We start from the raw sequence: 13,825 nt of genomic DNA, 5'->3' as shown, positions 1-13,825 counted from the left end.
GAGGTAGAGGGTGTGTTATAGAGAAAGGGAGGTGAGACTGGGAAAGTGAGTGGTCTTCAGGTCCCAAAATGATTGAAGGTCAAGCTAAAGAGTAAGAACTTTTACCTGCTCTCTGTATAACTGCTTGTGGGGTTTGGCTTTATATAACTGACATAACAAATCAAAAAAAAAAAGGTTATCAACAGATTTCCAAGAAGCTGTTCACAGCGCAGATTAATATTTATTGCCTCAGGTAAGTGGAATTCCCCAGGGAGAGCATACCTTTTAGGACATATTTCAAAAGCCACAATTCTATCAGAGGACACCTGAAGGAAGTTTCAAGGCAGTTCCCTCAGCATCTAATTATCAGATAAATGTATCAGTAGGAACCTTTGACAGGCAGTCTGTGAAGTAAGTCATGCCAAGAATAAAAATGCTCAATGAGGCAAAAGGAACTCAGAGTGAGAACACATGTAAATGCTAACTAAACAGGGAATGCAGAAACACTCTGAAGGTGAATCCTGGGACAAACAAAAAACAAAACAACAACAGAAGAAACCTCACAGCAAGCACCGGGAAAAGTCTGCATTTCACTGGTCTCAAGGACAAAGTTTCTGATGTAGACTTGGCCTGAGGAGACAGTCTCATAAAAATCTGACCACTACCCTCTATCTAGCATGGGAAAATCAAACACTGAGCAAATTCAAAGTCAGTTATCGGGGCTAGGCCAGACTTGAAGACGACCTAGCTCTAGCACAACAGACATATGCTAAATGTCAAGGGCACACCCTTACCTGCTGGGGAGTAGGCGGGCTCCTAGCCCCCTTCAGTACACCACTCAAAAATGTGCCCCCTTGTATTACTTGCACCAAAGAGTCTCAACTCAACAATAAATGCTCCTGGAGAACCAGAAAAAAGGAAGAAGCATTTGATACCAGCATGACATGGTTGAAAGGACAGAGGCTTTGCAAATAAGCAGGCCTGGATTCATAACACCAACCCTTCTTCCCTACTACCTTTATAACAGTAAGCAGGCTAATTAATCTCTCTAAGCCTCAGTTTTCTCCACTATAAAACGGGGGCAGAGATCCTCCTTCCATATATATGCTGAAGTTCCAATGAGATGATGACAGAGAAGCATCTGTCATCTAGAAGGCGATCATTAATAGATGTGCCTCACATGCATGCCTATTTTCTTATTCCCATATGGGAAAGTGAAGGAGATCCTATGGGCAAAACTACCATAAAAAAAAAAAGAAAGAAAGAAAGAAACAGGCACTTGGGAAAGGTCTGCATCTAGAAAGTACCACATTCTTCCACTGAATCAGTGGACAGGCCACTTTCTACCTCTGACCTTATACAAAGAGAAAGCCTATGATAGCTTCCTCACATAATCATCACAAGGATTATATCTACCATCTGTAAAAACATACTGCTGGTTACATTCACAACTTAGTATGTGGTAACTCAAGGTGAATGGGTCTGCGGTGGCACTGCATTAACTAGAACATTGCTCACAATGTATCACCAACTGGGACTCTGAAATCCTTTCCTTATCTGGAGAGTTTTATCACATGGATTGGAACTATATAAAGATCAGATATCCAGGAAAGAGTACTCAGAGGGAAACTCTCACCTGTGCTGTCTGAGGAAGGCTTACCAAGCAAAGGAAAGGGGTCCCCCCGCCCTGGGCTCCCATGTTAACTAGCTGTTCTGGATGTCCTTCTGGCTTAATAATGCTCCAACAATCCTGACAAGACTGGCTATAAATGATGACAGTGGAAATCTTAAAATAAAAACAAGATTAATGTTATGACCTCGATCTCGGCATGAGGGCCCATTAATTGAAAATCATGGACTTAATTGAATTCTGGGCATAATACTGCCAGTTGGATTAAATTTCCTGAGACCTGTTTCTTCATCCACATGAATATAACGGAAATGCACCAATGACAACGAAGCTAACATTGGCTGTTACCGAGGAGACAGATGATTACTTCCCTCGTGTACTAGTTGCCCAACCATCAAGAGTCTGAAGTCATGCTTCGGAGGGGCCATCGCCATCATTTCAGCCACCTTCCCTGTCGTCTACATGCTCAAGGGTAACACATGTAACCACTCCAAATCCCAGTTTTCAGATAATAATTGTTAACTGAGATATATAACATAACATTATATATAATATATATTTACGCAAACATATATGTATATACGAGAAATGCTCAATAAGAAGTAGCCATATCCTCATCCCATCATCACCATCACCCACTATTATAAGGAACCTGGAAGGGAACAAGAAAGAGCTGTGTGGCTTCTCTTCTGCAGGCTGCAGAAATGGCACCACATACAGCACAGACAAATTGCTATACACCCACGGCTTTCCTGAGTTCGAGATAGCCTCTGCCTCTGCTTGGCAATGACAGATGCAGATTCTAGTGTGACTCTTCTATTTCCTGCAGTCTGGTCTGTGTGGGTCTGTCTGCTCTTGGGTCAGAGATTTACAGGCATGAATCTTCACACAGAACTGAGAGACGGTATTATGGTCTCCACTGCGGAGGAAGGAGGGGATTCTGAGAGGGTGAGTAATGTGACTGTGGCACTGACTACAGTGTATGCTGGAACCAGGGTATCATGCCGTTTCCTCAGGGAGTTGGGAGGATGTAGAGCATGTGTTATGTGTTAGAGAGGGAGAGGAGATGAGGAGGGTGAGTGGTCCTCAAATCCCAGAAGGCTTGAAAGTCAAACAAACCTTCAAAGGAGTACACAGAGTTATTTAGAAATATTTGGAGGAGTGTGGAAATACTTTTGTCGGAAGCTGTGACAAGACAAAATTAATTGAGAATGAACAGAAATTGCTTAGCGAGAACAGAGACAGTGTTCAATTTATACCACATCTGTACCAAGCACCAAGCAGGACACCTACCAGGGTAAACAGTCTAAAATAGAACACTGAATTGAACTGAATTAAATCTATCAAGAAACCACAAACTCGATTTCAGCCTTAAACCAATTGCAATTGCACCAAAATGCTGCAAGGTAATAATGGCAGTAGCTGTCACATACTAATCACCTTCTGACTACAGGGAACTGGAACTATGAGCTTTATATCCATTATCCCATTTAATCGCCACAATCATGTTGCCAGGTAAGTTCTATTATCTCCCTTTCTCAGATGAGCAAACTGAGGACCCAAGAGACAAATGTGGTCACACAGCCAGGGCTCTTCCCCATGTCTGTCTCACTCCAAAGCTCGTGTTCTTCTTATGACATTTTGCTGCTACACACACGCACGCGCGCACACACACACACACACACACACACCAGTTAAAAGCTTAAACCATAAAGGGAAACAGTCAAACTAGAAAGCACTACTGGAGAGTAGAGAAGTCAGATCCTGGTCTGATGTCTGCTTTATATATGGTCTAAGGTTATTTTTAAGACCAGACATTAAGGAGAGAAAAACCGCCAAACATCAATTGCTTGGAAGGCACAAATGAATGAAAACTATCCTCCAAGACTCTCACAGGCAGAAGGGGAAAGCCAAGGCCTGGCTCTGATCATGGACCCTTGTGTGGACTCTGTGGTCACACAAAAGGATGGCAGCAGCAGCTGAAGATGCTCTTTGCTTATATGTGGAATCTAAAAAAAGCCGAATTCATAAAAACAGAGTAAAGCAGTGGTTACCAGTGAGTGGAGGATGAGAGGATAGGAAAGATGTTGTTTAAGGGCACAAAGACTTGCAATGAGTGGTAAATAAGTCCTAGAGATCAAATGCACCACATAATGACTACAGACAACAATATTGTATTATCACATCGAACTTGCTAAGAGACTAGATCTTAATTATTCCAACCACAGAAAGAAATGATAATTATGTGATGTTCTAGAAGTGCTATCGCCATAATGGCAATCATACCACTATATACAAACATATCAAGTCATGTTATTCGCCTTAAATTTACATAATGTTATGTCAAATATATTTTTTATAAAGATATTCTTTCTTAAATTAGCCTCTTCTTGCCGCCCAATGCCACCCACCCTACGAGCACATGCAGTCTTTCGGGTCAGCAGCTGCTCAGACTTTGATTCCCATGTTCACCTGCCACATATAGCATATAGCATTTCAGCAATGGCAGCAGAGCCAAGAGAGGAGAAAGGGCAAGAGCTCAAAGAACCAACATGTGAATATGCTCTCCATCTTCCCCAGAAAACCATTCTACAGAAATGCTTTTGCTTTGCAGACCTGCCCACTGTCAAGTCCCTTTAAGGTATAAAAGCACATTAATGCTGACAAACCCAGGGTCACAGCCTTCCTTGAGGCTATGGCTGACAGTTGATAAGTCATTAGCACTGTCTGGTCTCCCCTTGGTGCCTTTTAGATCCAAGATAATATGATCAGAGCTCATTGGTCCTGAGATTTCAAAGATGGGCACCGACAACCACAAAAAAGTATCTTGGTAAAGGAGGGATAAGAAGAGGGGCTGAAAACAGGTGGCTTTCCATCATGAGTGATGTCCTCTGCAAAACCCAAAGAATGGTATAAGAGTGCGTTGGTGGATGCATTTTAAAGGGCCAGTTTCCTTCTTTAATAGGAGAAAACACAGCTACAGCTAGTTTGTACAGAACCTTCATACCTGTTAGAATAGGGTGACCCAGCCCTTCTGTATCTGATCTCAGTCCCCACTCGACCCCTTGGACAAGCCCATTTGCACACAGCATAACTGTACAAGTAAATGTGGCAGCCCTGGGGAGAACCTAATTTTCACTGGGCTCCCCTGCGTGCCAGGTCTAAGTGAGATGCTTCACACGCACTGCTTCGTTTCACCCTTACAAGGACCCTGCAAAAATGGCTAAGATGGTCCCTTTTTCCAAGTGCCAAAATGAGGCTCGGAGAGGATACATAATCTGCCCAAGCTAAGAGGCCTAGTAGGCAGTGGTACAAGGGGTTCCCAGGATTAAATGCCAGGTCTGACTCCAGAAGGCAGAGATGCCAGACCACTGGATCCACTGGATCAAAACAGCTTGGTTTAAAAATGCCTGTTTAAAAATGCAGAGTTCCTTATTTTTTCTGAATCAGAATTTCCAAGGGTTGGGCCCCAAATCTGCATCTTTCATCACCCCCTCCGGAGCTTCTGATAAACAAGGAAGTGTAACAATGTGGCCACAATCCTATGCCATACTTCCTCACCGAGAATAAGCGATCTTAAAGGATCGCTTGGGGCAGGCAAAGAGGAGTTACCATTTACCCAGCACTTTTTTGTCTGTCAGTTGCTTCGTATATGTCATCACATTTAATCCTTACAACCTATTGGAAAGCATTTTATAATGCCCATTTTACAGAGGAGGAAATTGAGGCTCATGAAAGTCAAATAATTCTAGAAAGGTCACATAACTAATAGGACATGAATCAGGTCTGCCTGGCTCTAAATCCCATGCCCCTTCACTGTCTCAGTCTTCATTTCCCCTGTCTGACAAAGAGAAGAGTAGAGAAGTCTCAGCACAATCACCAACAGAATGGACCTCAGAAAGAGCACCAAGCCTCACCCAAGAGAAATCAGGCAGCAGAAATGGCTATGCCCCAGGTGTGCCCAGCTCTCCCTGCAGCAGCCACTGTCACTGTGCTTCTCATAGGAGTGGAAGCCTGGATTAGCCAAGGACAATGGAAGCAGCACAGGAGCATGAGTCCTGGCATTCAGGTATCTTCATTACCTGACCCATGAGGGTAACCAAAGCAGTTCACGTTCCATCCCTTAAGCAGATGGCTTTCCCTCTCAGGGCAAAATCTCTTTCTAAAACCAGGTGGAGGAGTTAGCTGCTCTCCAAGGTCCCTTAACACTGGGTGACTCCACGATTCACAGACTCTATAAAATGTGAGTTAAATTGTGATGTACGCAATTTGCTACAGGGCAAGGCACTGGTGGGAGTCCCACCAAATTGGACATGGCATTTTAGCTGGCACTAAAAAGCATTTGAATGCTTTTGTATCAGTCAAACAAAAGCATTCAAATCTCCGTCAAGGCTTCTGATTTCTATTTCTGTCTGGGAAGCCCTGGTGAGGGCTGTTATATAATAGGTTGGTCAGCTGCAAATTCCGTCTGTCTTCTTTCCCTGAACTTGGCATTAATCTCAAACTGAATGACCACTCCCCACTCCCTGGTTGCCCTTTTCTGTAACCTTTAAACATCTGGATCTTGCCTTTTTAACTGACTGCAAGCTCCCAGAAGGCAAGCTGGGAAGGTTAGACAAGATCGCATACACAGTGCAAAGCACAGAGCTGTATGAGTATTCTAGTATTCTGCTACTGAAAATAACAGTAACGAAAATCAGTTAACATTTGAGTGCCTACTATGTACCAGGCACTGTCCGAAATGCTTTACAACCCTATGAGTTGCATATTTTTACTATCATATATTTCGTAGATGTAGAAACAGATATAGAGAAGCTATCCTACTTGCTGAGGTCACACAGTTCATAAAGGTAAAATGTGGACAATCTCTCACACCATTTGTTGATAATGAATACACCTAGAGAACCGTTGGGGCTTCTGCCTTTGGCATCAGAGACCTGGGTCCAAACTCCAGCTCAGCAAATTACCAGCTGCTTCTTTAGATGAGCTGCTTAAACTTTTCCATGCCTCAGTTTCTTCACCTGTAAAACAGGATAACAACACCTACCTTGTGGGGTTATTCTAAAGATCAGCGATAAACACTTCTAAAAAAAAACCAAGTGTTCTGCCAGGCCTGGTCATTTACTCATGTATCTACTAAACTGCTTGCAACATGGCAGGAAAACAGAAGAAAGCACAACTTCTGTCCTCAAGCTGCTCATAGTCTACTGACCAGACAAACATAAACAAAAGAAATATACTATTTTGGGGAAGGACAATGTTATGTACAGGATGTCACTGGAACAAACAGAAGAGCACCTAAAGACAAGGCAAGCTGAACAGAGTCTGCAAGGAGGAGTGAGGCTAACCAGGACAGATGGGAGGGGAGGGCAGTCAGGGCCATTCTATCAGTTGATTAAGCCATACCCCAGGATATCAACTTTGACCCTGTTCTCATATCTCAGGTTTAATCTTTCAGAAAATACTGTCTGTGCTACTTTCAAATTCTATCCAGAAACCAAAATTTTTTTAGAATTCCGGCTTATCTAAGATTGAGTGGCAGGACATAGAGGAAAAACATTATATATAAATACTGTCTGTGCTACTTTCAAATTCTATCCAGAATCCAAAATTTTTTTAGAATTCGGCTTATCTAAGATTGAGTGGCAGGACATGGAGGAAAAACATTATATATAATGAATACACACACACACACACACACACAAAACTACCTATGGGGCAGGGATAGAAGCTGGATTTCTTTGAATACAACTTGTTTTATACATTTGAATTTGGAACTATGTAAATACTCTACATAATTAAGCAACCCCTATAAAGTGAGAGCAACATGAAGCAAATGAACCCAACTATCAAATTGATAATATAACCACACAGAGAAAAACTATCTCAAGTGACTTCAAGACAAAAATAACTGTCTTAAAGTGAAATATACCCAGACTCTACCCGCTCCCCCCCACCCCCCAAAAAAGAAAAACCAAACCAAAAACCAAAATACCTTACAACTTTAAACTGTTTTTGGTGGTAGTACTGGTATTATTTTTTGACTACGTATTATGGCAATAAGCAAATAAGCAAATACTGGTGTAACTGAGAACTAGGATTTGGGGCATGGAAGGAATGCAACATTAAGATACTGATGTAAAAGACTGATGAGATTAAGTTTAAAAAATCATGTTCCTGAATATGAGTTTGAAGTATCATTATGAATCCATGATATATTTCATCTTTTAAAAACTTTGTTTCTAGCTCTGTCCATTGAAAAAGGGCCAGGTACAAAGATCAATCCAGCAGCAGGAAGCACCTGTCACACAAAGATTATGGTCTTGAAACACCACTGCCTTCTAAAAAGAACTAGGGCCCTTTGAAAAATGGCTGGTTCTAATATTGAGTTGGAAAATGTACAAGATGAGCCTGGTCTGTGATACCAGAAAGCAAAGAAAGAGTCAGTGACTACTGCAGTGTGTCAAAAGTGCTTGGATGCCAACTGAAGAGGCTCCCACTGACCAAAGGTGGGTCCATTTGAACACCAGTAAAAATAACAATCACAATGGATTGAAATATAAATGTATGTTTACAAACGTGAGTTCGTAATTATAAGATAAAGAGGAAAAGAGAGAGAGAAAAGTACTTCATTAGTCACCCTTGAAGAAAGTTAGGAAACCAATTTTTTATTTTTGAAAACTAATACACAAAGGGAAAGAATCAAACCTTTTCTTGCCTTTGCTTTATTAACTGCACATCAGAGTAAACAAATATCTGATGAGAGAGAGTTTCTCTTCATGGAAGTATTCCAGCTAACAAATAAAGAAGGAATGATAAAATTTACCATTTGCAACTCCTGATAAAATAGTGGAACTAGGCAGTGATCATAACAACAATGCATTATGTACCCCCAATAAAAACACAAAACATAGTCTATGAGACAGTCTTGCAAAAATTGAATCTGAATCTAAATCTGATCATACCTCTAGATCTACATACCAGGAAACACAGGGGATAGAGAAATAAGTTAAGTGCTACCTCAGGGATGCGGTGAGCAAAATCTAGACATTAGGGAAAATCTACAGTGCGAATAATCTAAGTTTTTTCAACAAAGATACTGCAAGGGGACAAAAAAGAAATGAGAACTTTAGAAGATAAAGAGAATTAAAAGATCTGTCAACCAACTTCAATGTATGAACAATCTGGATCTTTGTTCAAACAAATTTTTAAAAAGAAAAAGTTAAGACTTCCACTTAAAAGAATTGGGATAATTTGAACAGACTGGATATTTGAAGATACTAAGGAATTATTATCAATATTCTAGATGTGATGAGGATATTGTAATCATGTTTTTATTTAATTTTTTTTCAATTTCAGTTGACGTTCAATATTATACGAGTTTCAGGTATACAGAATAGTGATTAGACATTTATATAACTTACAAAGTGATACCCCCGATAAGTCTAGTACCCACTTGACTCTATACATAGTTGTTAAAATATTATTGATTATATTCTCTATGCAGTACTTTACACCCCTTACCTATTTTGTAACTACCAATTTGTACTTCTTAATCCCTTCCCCTTTTTCACCCACCAACCTCCCTCCCATTCGGCAGCCATCAAAATATTCTCTGTATCTATGAGTTTGTTTCTGTTTTATTCTTTCGATTCCACATGTAAGTGAAATCACATAGCATTTGTCTTTGTCTGACTTACTCCACTCAACACAATAACCTCTAGGTCCATTCATGTTGTTGCAGATGGCAAGATTTCACTATTTTTATGGCTGATTAATAATATCCCACTGTATATATATATACATATCTACCACTTCTTCTTTATCCAATCATCTAGCAATGGACACTTAGGTTGCTTCCATATCTTGGCTATTGTAAATAGTGCTTCAATGAACATAGGGGTGTGCACATCTTTTCCAAATAGTGCTTTGGATTTCTTCAGATAAATACCCAGAAGTGGGATTGCTGGATCACGTGGTGGCTCTATTCTTAATTTTTTGAGGAACACCCATACTGTTTTCCATAGTAACTGCACCAATCTGCAGTCTCACCAACAGTGCACTAGAGTTCCCCTTTTTTTCACATGTGATATTTTTAAAAGAAGCCCTTATACTTTAGACATATTAGAATATTCAAGAACAAAATGATATTATGGCTGGAACTTACTCCACAATAATCCAGAGGGGCAGGAACAGGTATAGATGAAATAAGATTGGTCATGAGCAGATAATTACTGAAGCTAGGAGATAGAGACATAGGCTTCTGCTTTCTACTTGTGCTGTTTCCCCCTTTCTACTTTTACATGTATTAGGAATTAGAAAGTTATGTATATTTACATACTATACGCATTATATGCCATAATATGTAATGTATATATTTCCTATACACACATACATATAGATATAATGCACCTTTTCTCACTACCTATGGTATTTCCAACCATAAATTTAAGTCACCATAATTTCTAACCTGAATTATTGCAGTAGCCTCTTAACTGGTGTCTTCACCTCCACCCTTGCCTCCCTGCTGTCTGTCAGACAGAGAGCAACACAAGTGTTTTTCTAAGAAATGAGGCAAATCATGTTACTCCTCTGCTTAAAATCTTCCAATGGGAGATTTTAACTTAGATGGGAGAAATCAAATCAAACTTAGATGGGAGAAATCAAATCAAAGTTCTGACTATGGCCTCCAGGGCCCTGAAGGAGTTGGGCTCTGCATACCTCTCTGGCCTTATCTCTACCTATCTTTCCCTGCCTCTTTAATGCACCCACAAGTCTCCTCTATGCAATGTATACCTGCCTCAGGGCCTTGGCACTTACTAATCCACCTGTCCCCCAAATATCCACATGGCTTGCTTCCTCACTTCCTACAGGTCTGCTGAAATGTTCTTTTTCAGAGCAGTGTTCCAAATCACCCTATATAAAGTAGCACCAACAATCTCCTTATTCTAGTTTATTTTTTTCTTCATAGTATTTTATATCTTGACTTTTTTTTTCTGTCTCCACCTACTAGAAAATGAGCTCTGTGAAAGGATAGATATAGTTTGTTTTGAGCACTGTTTTTCCCAAAATGGTTCAATCAATATTGTTGATTTTGATCTTAAATTCCAAATTATAAACTAGTCAGCAATACTTCACAGAGAGTGGTAGGGTAGATAGAAAGCACATTATGAAACGCTTGTATGCCCTTTTAAGACACTCAAATTTTATCTTGTAGGTGATGGGGAGTCTCAAGTAATACATAACAGGTCTTCGAATTTTAGTTATAGTCATTTTACCACCTTCACCATTATATTAAAAGAAACATGATTTTTGGTGTTGATATGGTACCTATGTTAGAAGGTCTACCACTTTAGTCTACAGCCATGCTACCCTGAACAAGCCCAATCCCATTCAATCTTGGAAGCTAAGCAGGGTCAGGCCTGATTAGTACTTGGATGGGAGACCACCTAGGAAGACCAAGTGCTGTAGGCGTAAAAAATAAAAATAAAAATAAAAATAAGGGATTGTAAGCTGACAAGGTTCTTGCAATCTGTGAGGTCAAGGGTTGCCTTGCCTAAAAAAAAAAAAGAAGAAGAAGAAGAGGAAGAGGAAGAGGAAGAAGAAGAGAAAGAAGAAGAAGAAGAAGAAAAGATCTACCACTTTCTAATTAAAGAAGCTGAACCATTACACTTCTGGTTACTCACTTAAGACAGTTGCCTCCTCTTGGATTGGAATAAATTGTCCTTGCATAAAGAGATATGAACACACACACACAAAAGGCAATCATTTGCCCACAAGGTTCTTTAAATAAAAATGCTCCAAGGGCATTAGTAACTTGGTGAGAGAGAGACTCTGTTCAAGGATCAACAAATCTCTCTTGTTGATTGGCCACGAAAGCCCTAATGGCATCAAAGGTTTTACGGCATAGGAGGTTATGGGGTAAGAATAGGTGACACAAAGAAATCCAAGAGTAACCTTGTCTCCTCCCACTGTTCCTACAGGCAGATACCAAATCCATCCCACCTTTCTACACATCCACTAATATCTAGTACCTTAGTTCAGTCTACTTGCACCTCCAGCCTCGTAACTGTCCTGTGCACTGATCTCCTCAAAGTCAGTTGGAACTCTTCTAGTCCTCCCCAGAGGGACGTTGTTAAAAACGCAAATTTAATCATATCGCTCCCCTTCTTAGAAATTTTTAAGTGCTCCAGGTAGCAGGGTTTAAAAGGCCTTGAAAGACCTGGGAGCCGTGCACCTGTACGGTCTCACTTCCCATGTGCCTCCCCACTCTCTTGCTTTCTGTTCCCGTCCCAGGGAGCACCCACGGTTCTCCTAACAGTCCACAATCTCACTTCTTCTGGAACTCTGCATATTCTTTCATAAGTTTCTTTGGATGTCTCAAGAGCATTTTTGTTGTCTCCTCACCAGCAGCAATACTGCATGTGTTACACATATTACATTTTGTGTTTTATCCCCAGAAAAGCCATTCTAAAAGACCTCGCATTATTTACCACCTTGCCAGAGGCTGTCAGGCTTAAGGGTTTTGTAGTTTATGTTCTCTTAGTTCTTGTGTCAAATATGATTACATCTTATACTTGTTCATGTCTGCCTAGAAAATTCTGCAAGTATAATCTCATTTGAGAGTTTTCTTTTTCTTTTGATATGGTTTTGTCATGGCCCTCTCTCAAAGCAGAGATAGTTAAATTAACCTAACAACAAAACTGCCATCTTGTCCGCAACTGTCTAGTCCAAGAGACTTGAAATATATCTTCAAAAGTATTTCTTATGAGTGAATCAGATATGGACATAGCTGAAGCCTCGATTACTTTGCGAAACAATTTTTTATTTACTTCTATTCATATCTATGCTTCTTTTTTAAATTTATTTTTCAATTACAGTTAGTTTTTAAATTTATTTTTCAATTACACAATATTACACTGGTTTCAGGTGTACAATATAGTGATTAGACATTTATATAATTTACAAAGTGATCACCTCATAAGTCTAGTACCCATCTGACATCACACATAGTTATTACGATATTATTGACTATATTCCCTGTGCAGTAGTTTACATCCCCATGACTATTTTTATAACTGGCAATTTGTACTTCTTAATCCATTTACCTTTTCACCCATCCCCAACCCCTCTCCCATCTAGCAACCATCAAAATGTTCTCTGTATCTGAGTTGTTTCTGTTTTGTTTGTTCATTTATTTTGTTTTTTAAATTCTACAGGTAAGTAAAATCATATGGTATTTGCCTTTCTCTATTTCACTTATCATAATACCCTATAGGTCTATCCACGTTGTCACAAATGGTAAGATTTCATTTTTTTGTATAGCTGAGTAACATTTTACTTTATATATATATATAAATACCATATCTGCTTTATTCATTCATTATTTGATGGACACTTAGGTTGCTTCCATACCTTGGTTATTGTAAATAATGCTACAGTGAACACAGGGGTGCATGTATCTTCTAGAATTAATGTTTTGGATTTCTTCATATAAATACCCAGAAGTGGAATTGCTGGGTCATAAGGTGTTCTACTTTTAATTTTTTGAGGAATAGCCATATTGTTTTCCAGAGTGCCTGCATCATCTATGCTTCTTCTTTAAAAAGGTCATGCAAACCACCTACAAATCCTTAATGATTCTCCAGGATATACATTCAATATGATATAATCAAGTACAAGGTAATATTAAGAGTGAAGCTTGGACAAAAATCGAATACTCCTGAGAAATTCTGGACTCAGGGGCTTTATAGAAAGCATTATTAGGGTTAGTATGGAACAGAATTGCAGTTATTTCCTTAAATTTTTGAAGACAATACTCAGGCGGGGAAAATCCCCAAGTCATAGTCATAAAGATGACATTGATGCTTTTTAAGATTTTAAAGCTACTATGTTTCACAGGAGTTATGACTACAGTTACAACAACATCTGGGTTGGAGTCCTGATTCTGTCACCTGCTGGCTAGGCTGTGACCTTGGGCAAGTCACTTTCCCCTTTTGAGCCTCAGTCTCCTCAGCCATAAAATGAAGATAATTATACTCAGCTCATAAGGCAGCTGTAAAAGTAAAGTAAAATGATGTTCATGGAAGAACTCTGTAAACTAAAAATAAAGCACTGACGGTTTGTACTCATGGCCAATGCCAAAGAGCAATGTCATTAGATGATAAAGCTCATCCTAGAACTTCAGTTCTCCACCTAAGAGCCAGTTTACTTCAC

General features: G+C 39.7%; 1 protein-coding gene and 1 pseudogene across 2 annotated transcripts in view; one reads left to right on the top strand and one right to left on the bottom strand.

Annotated features, from left to right (window-relative positions):
- DNAJC6 (DnaJ heat shock protein family (Hsp40) member C6) overlaps positions 1–13,825 on the bottom strand; it is a 126,102-nt gene that overhangs the window by 53,523 nt on the left and 58,754 nt on the right. The gene's annotated exons all lie outside the window — the stretch shown is intronic.
- Positions 10,965–11,083, top strand: LOC112486089 (annotated as a pseudogene).

The sequence above is a fragment of the Pteropus alecto genome, unplaced genomic scaffold, assembly GCF_000325575.1.
Source record: "Pteropus alecto unplaced genomic scaffold, ASM32557v1 scaffold25, whole genome shotgun sequence".
In the NCBI taxonomy this organism is placed as follows: Eukaryota; Metazoa; Chordata; class Mammalia; order Chiroptera; family Pteropodidae; genus Pteropus; species Pteropus alecto.
This window is presented reverse-complemented; position numbering and strand designations above follow the sequence as displayed.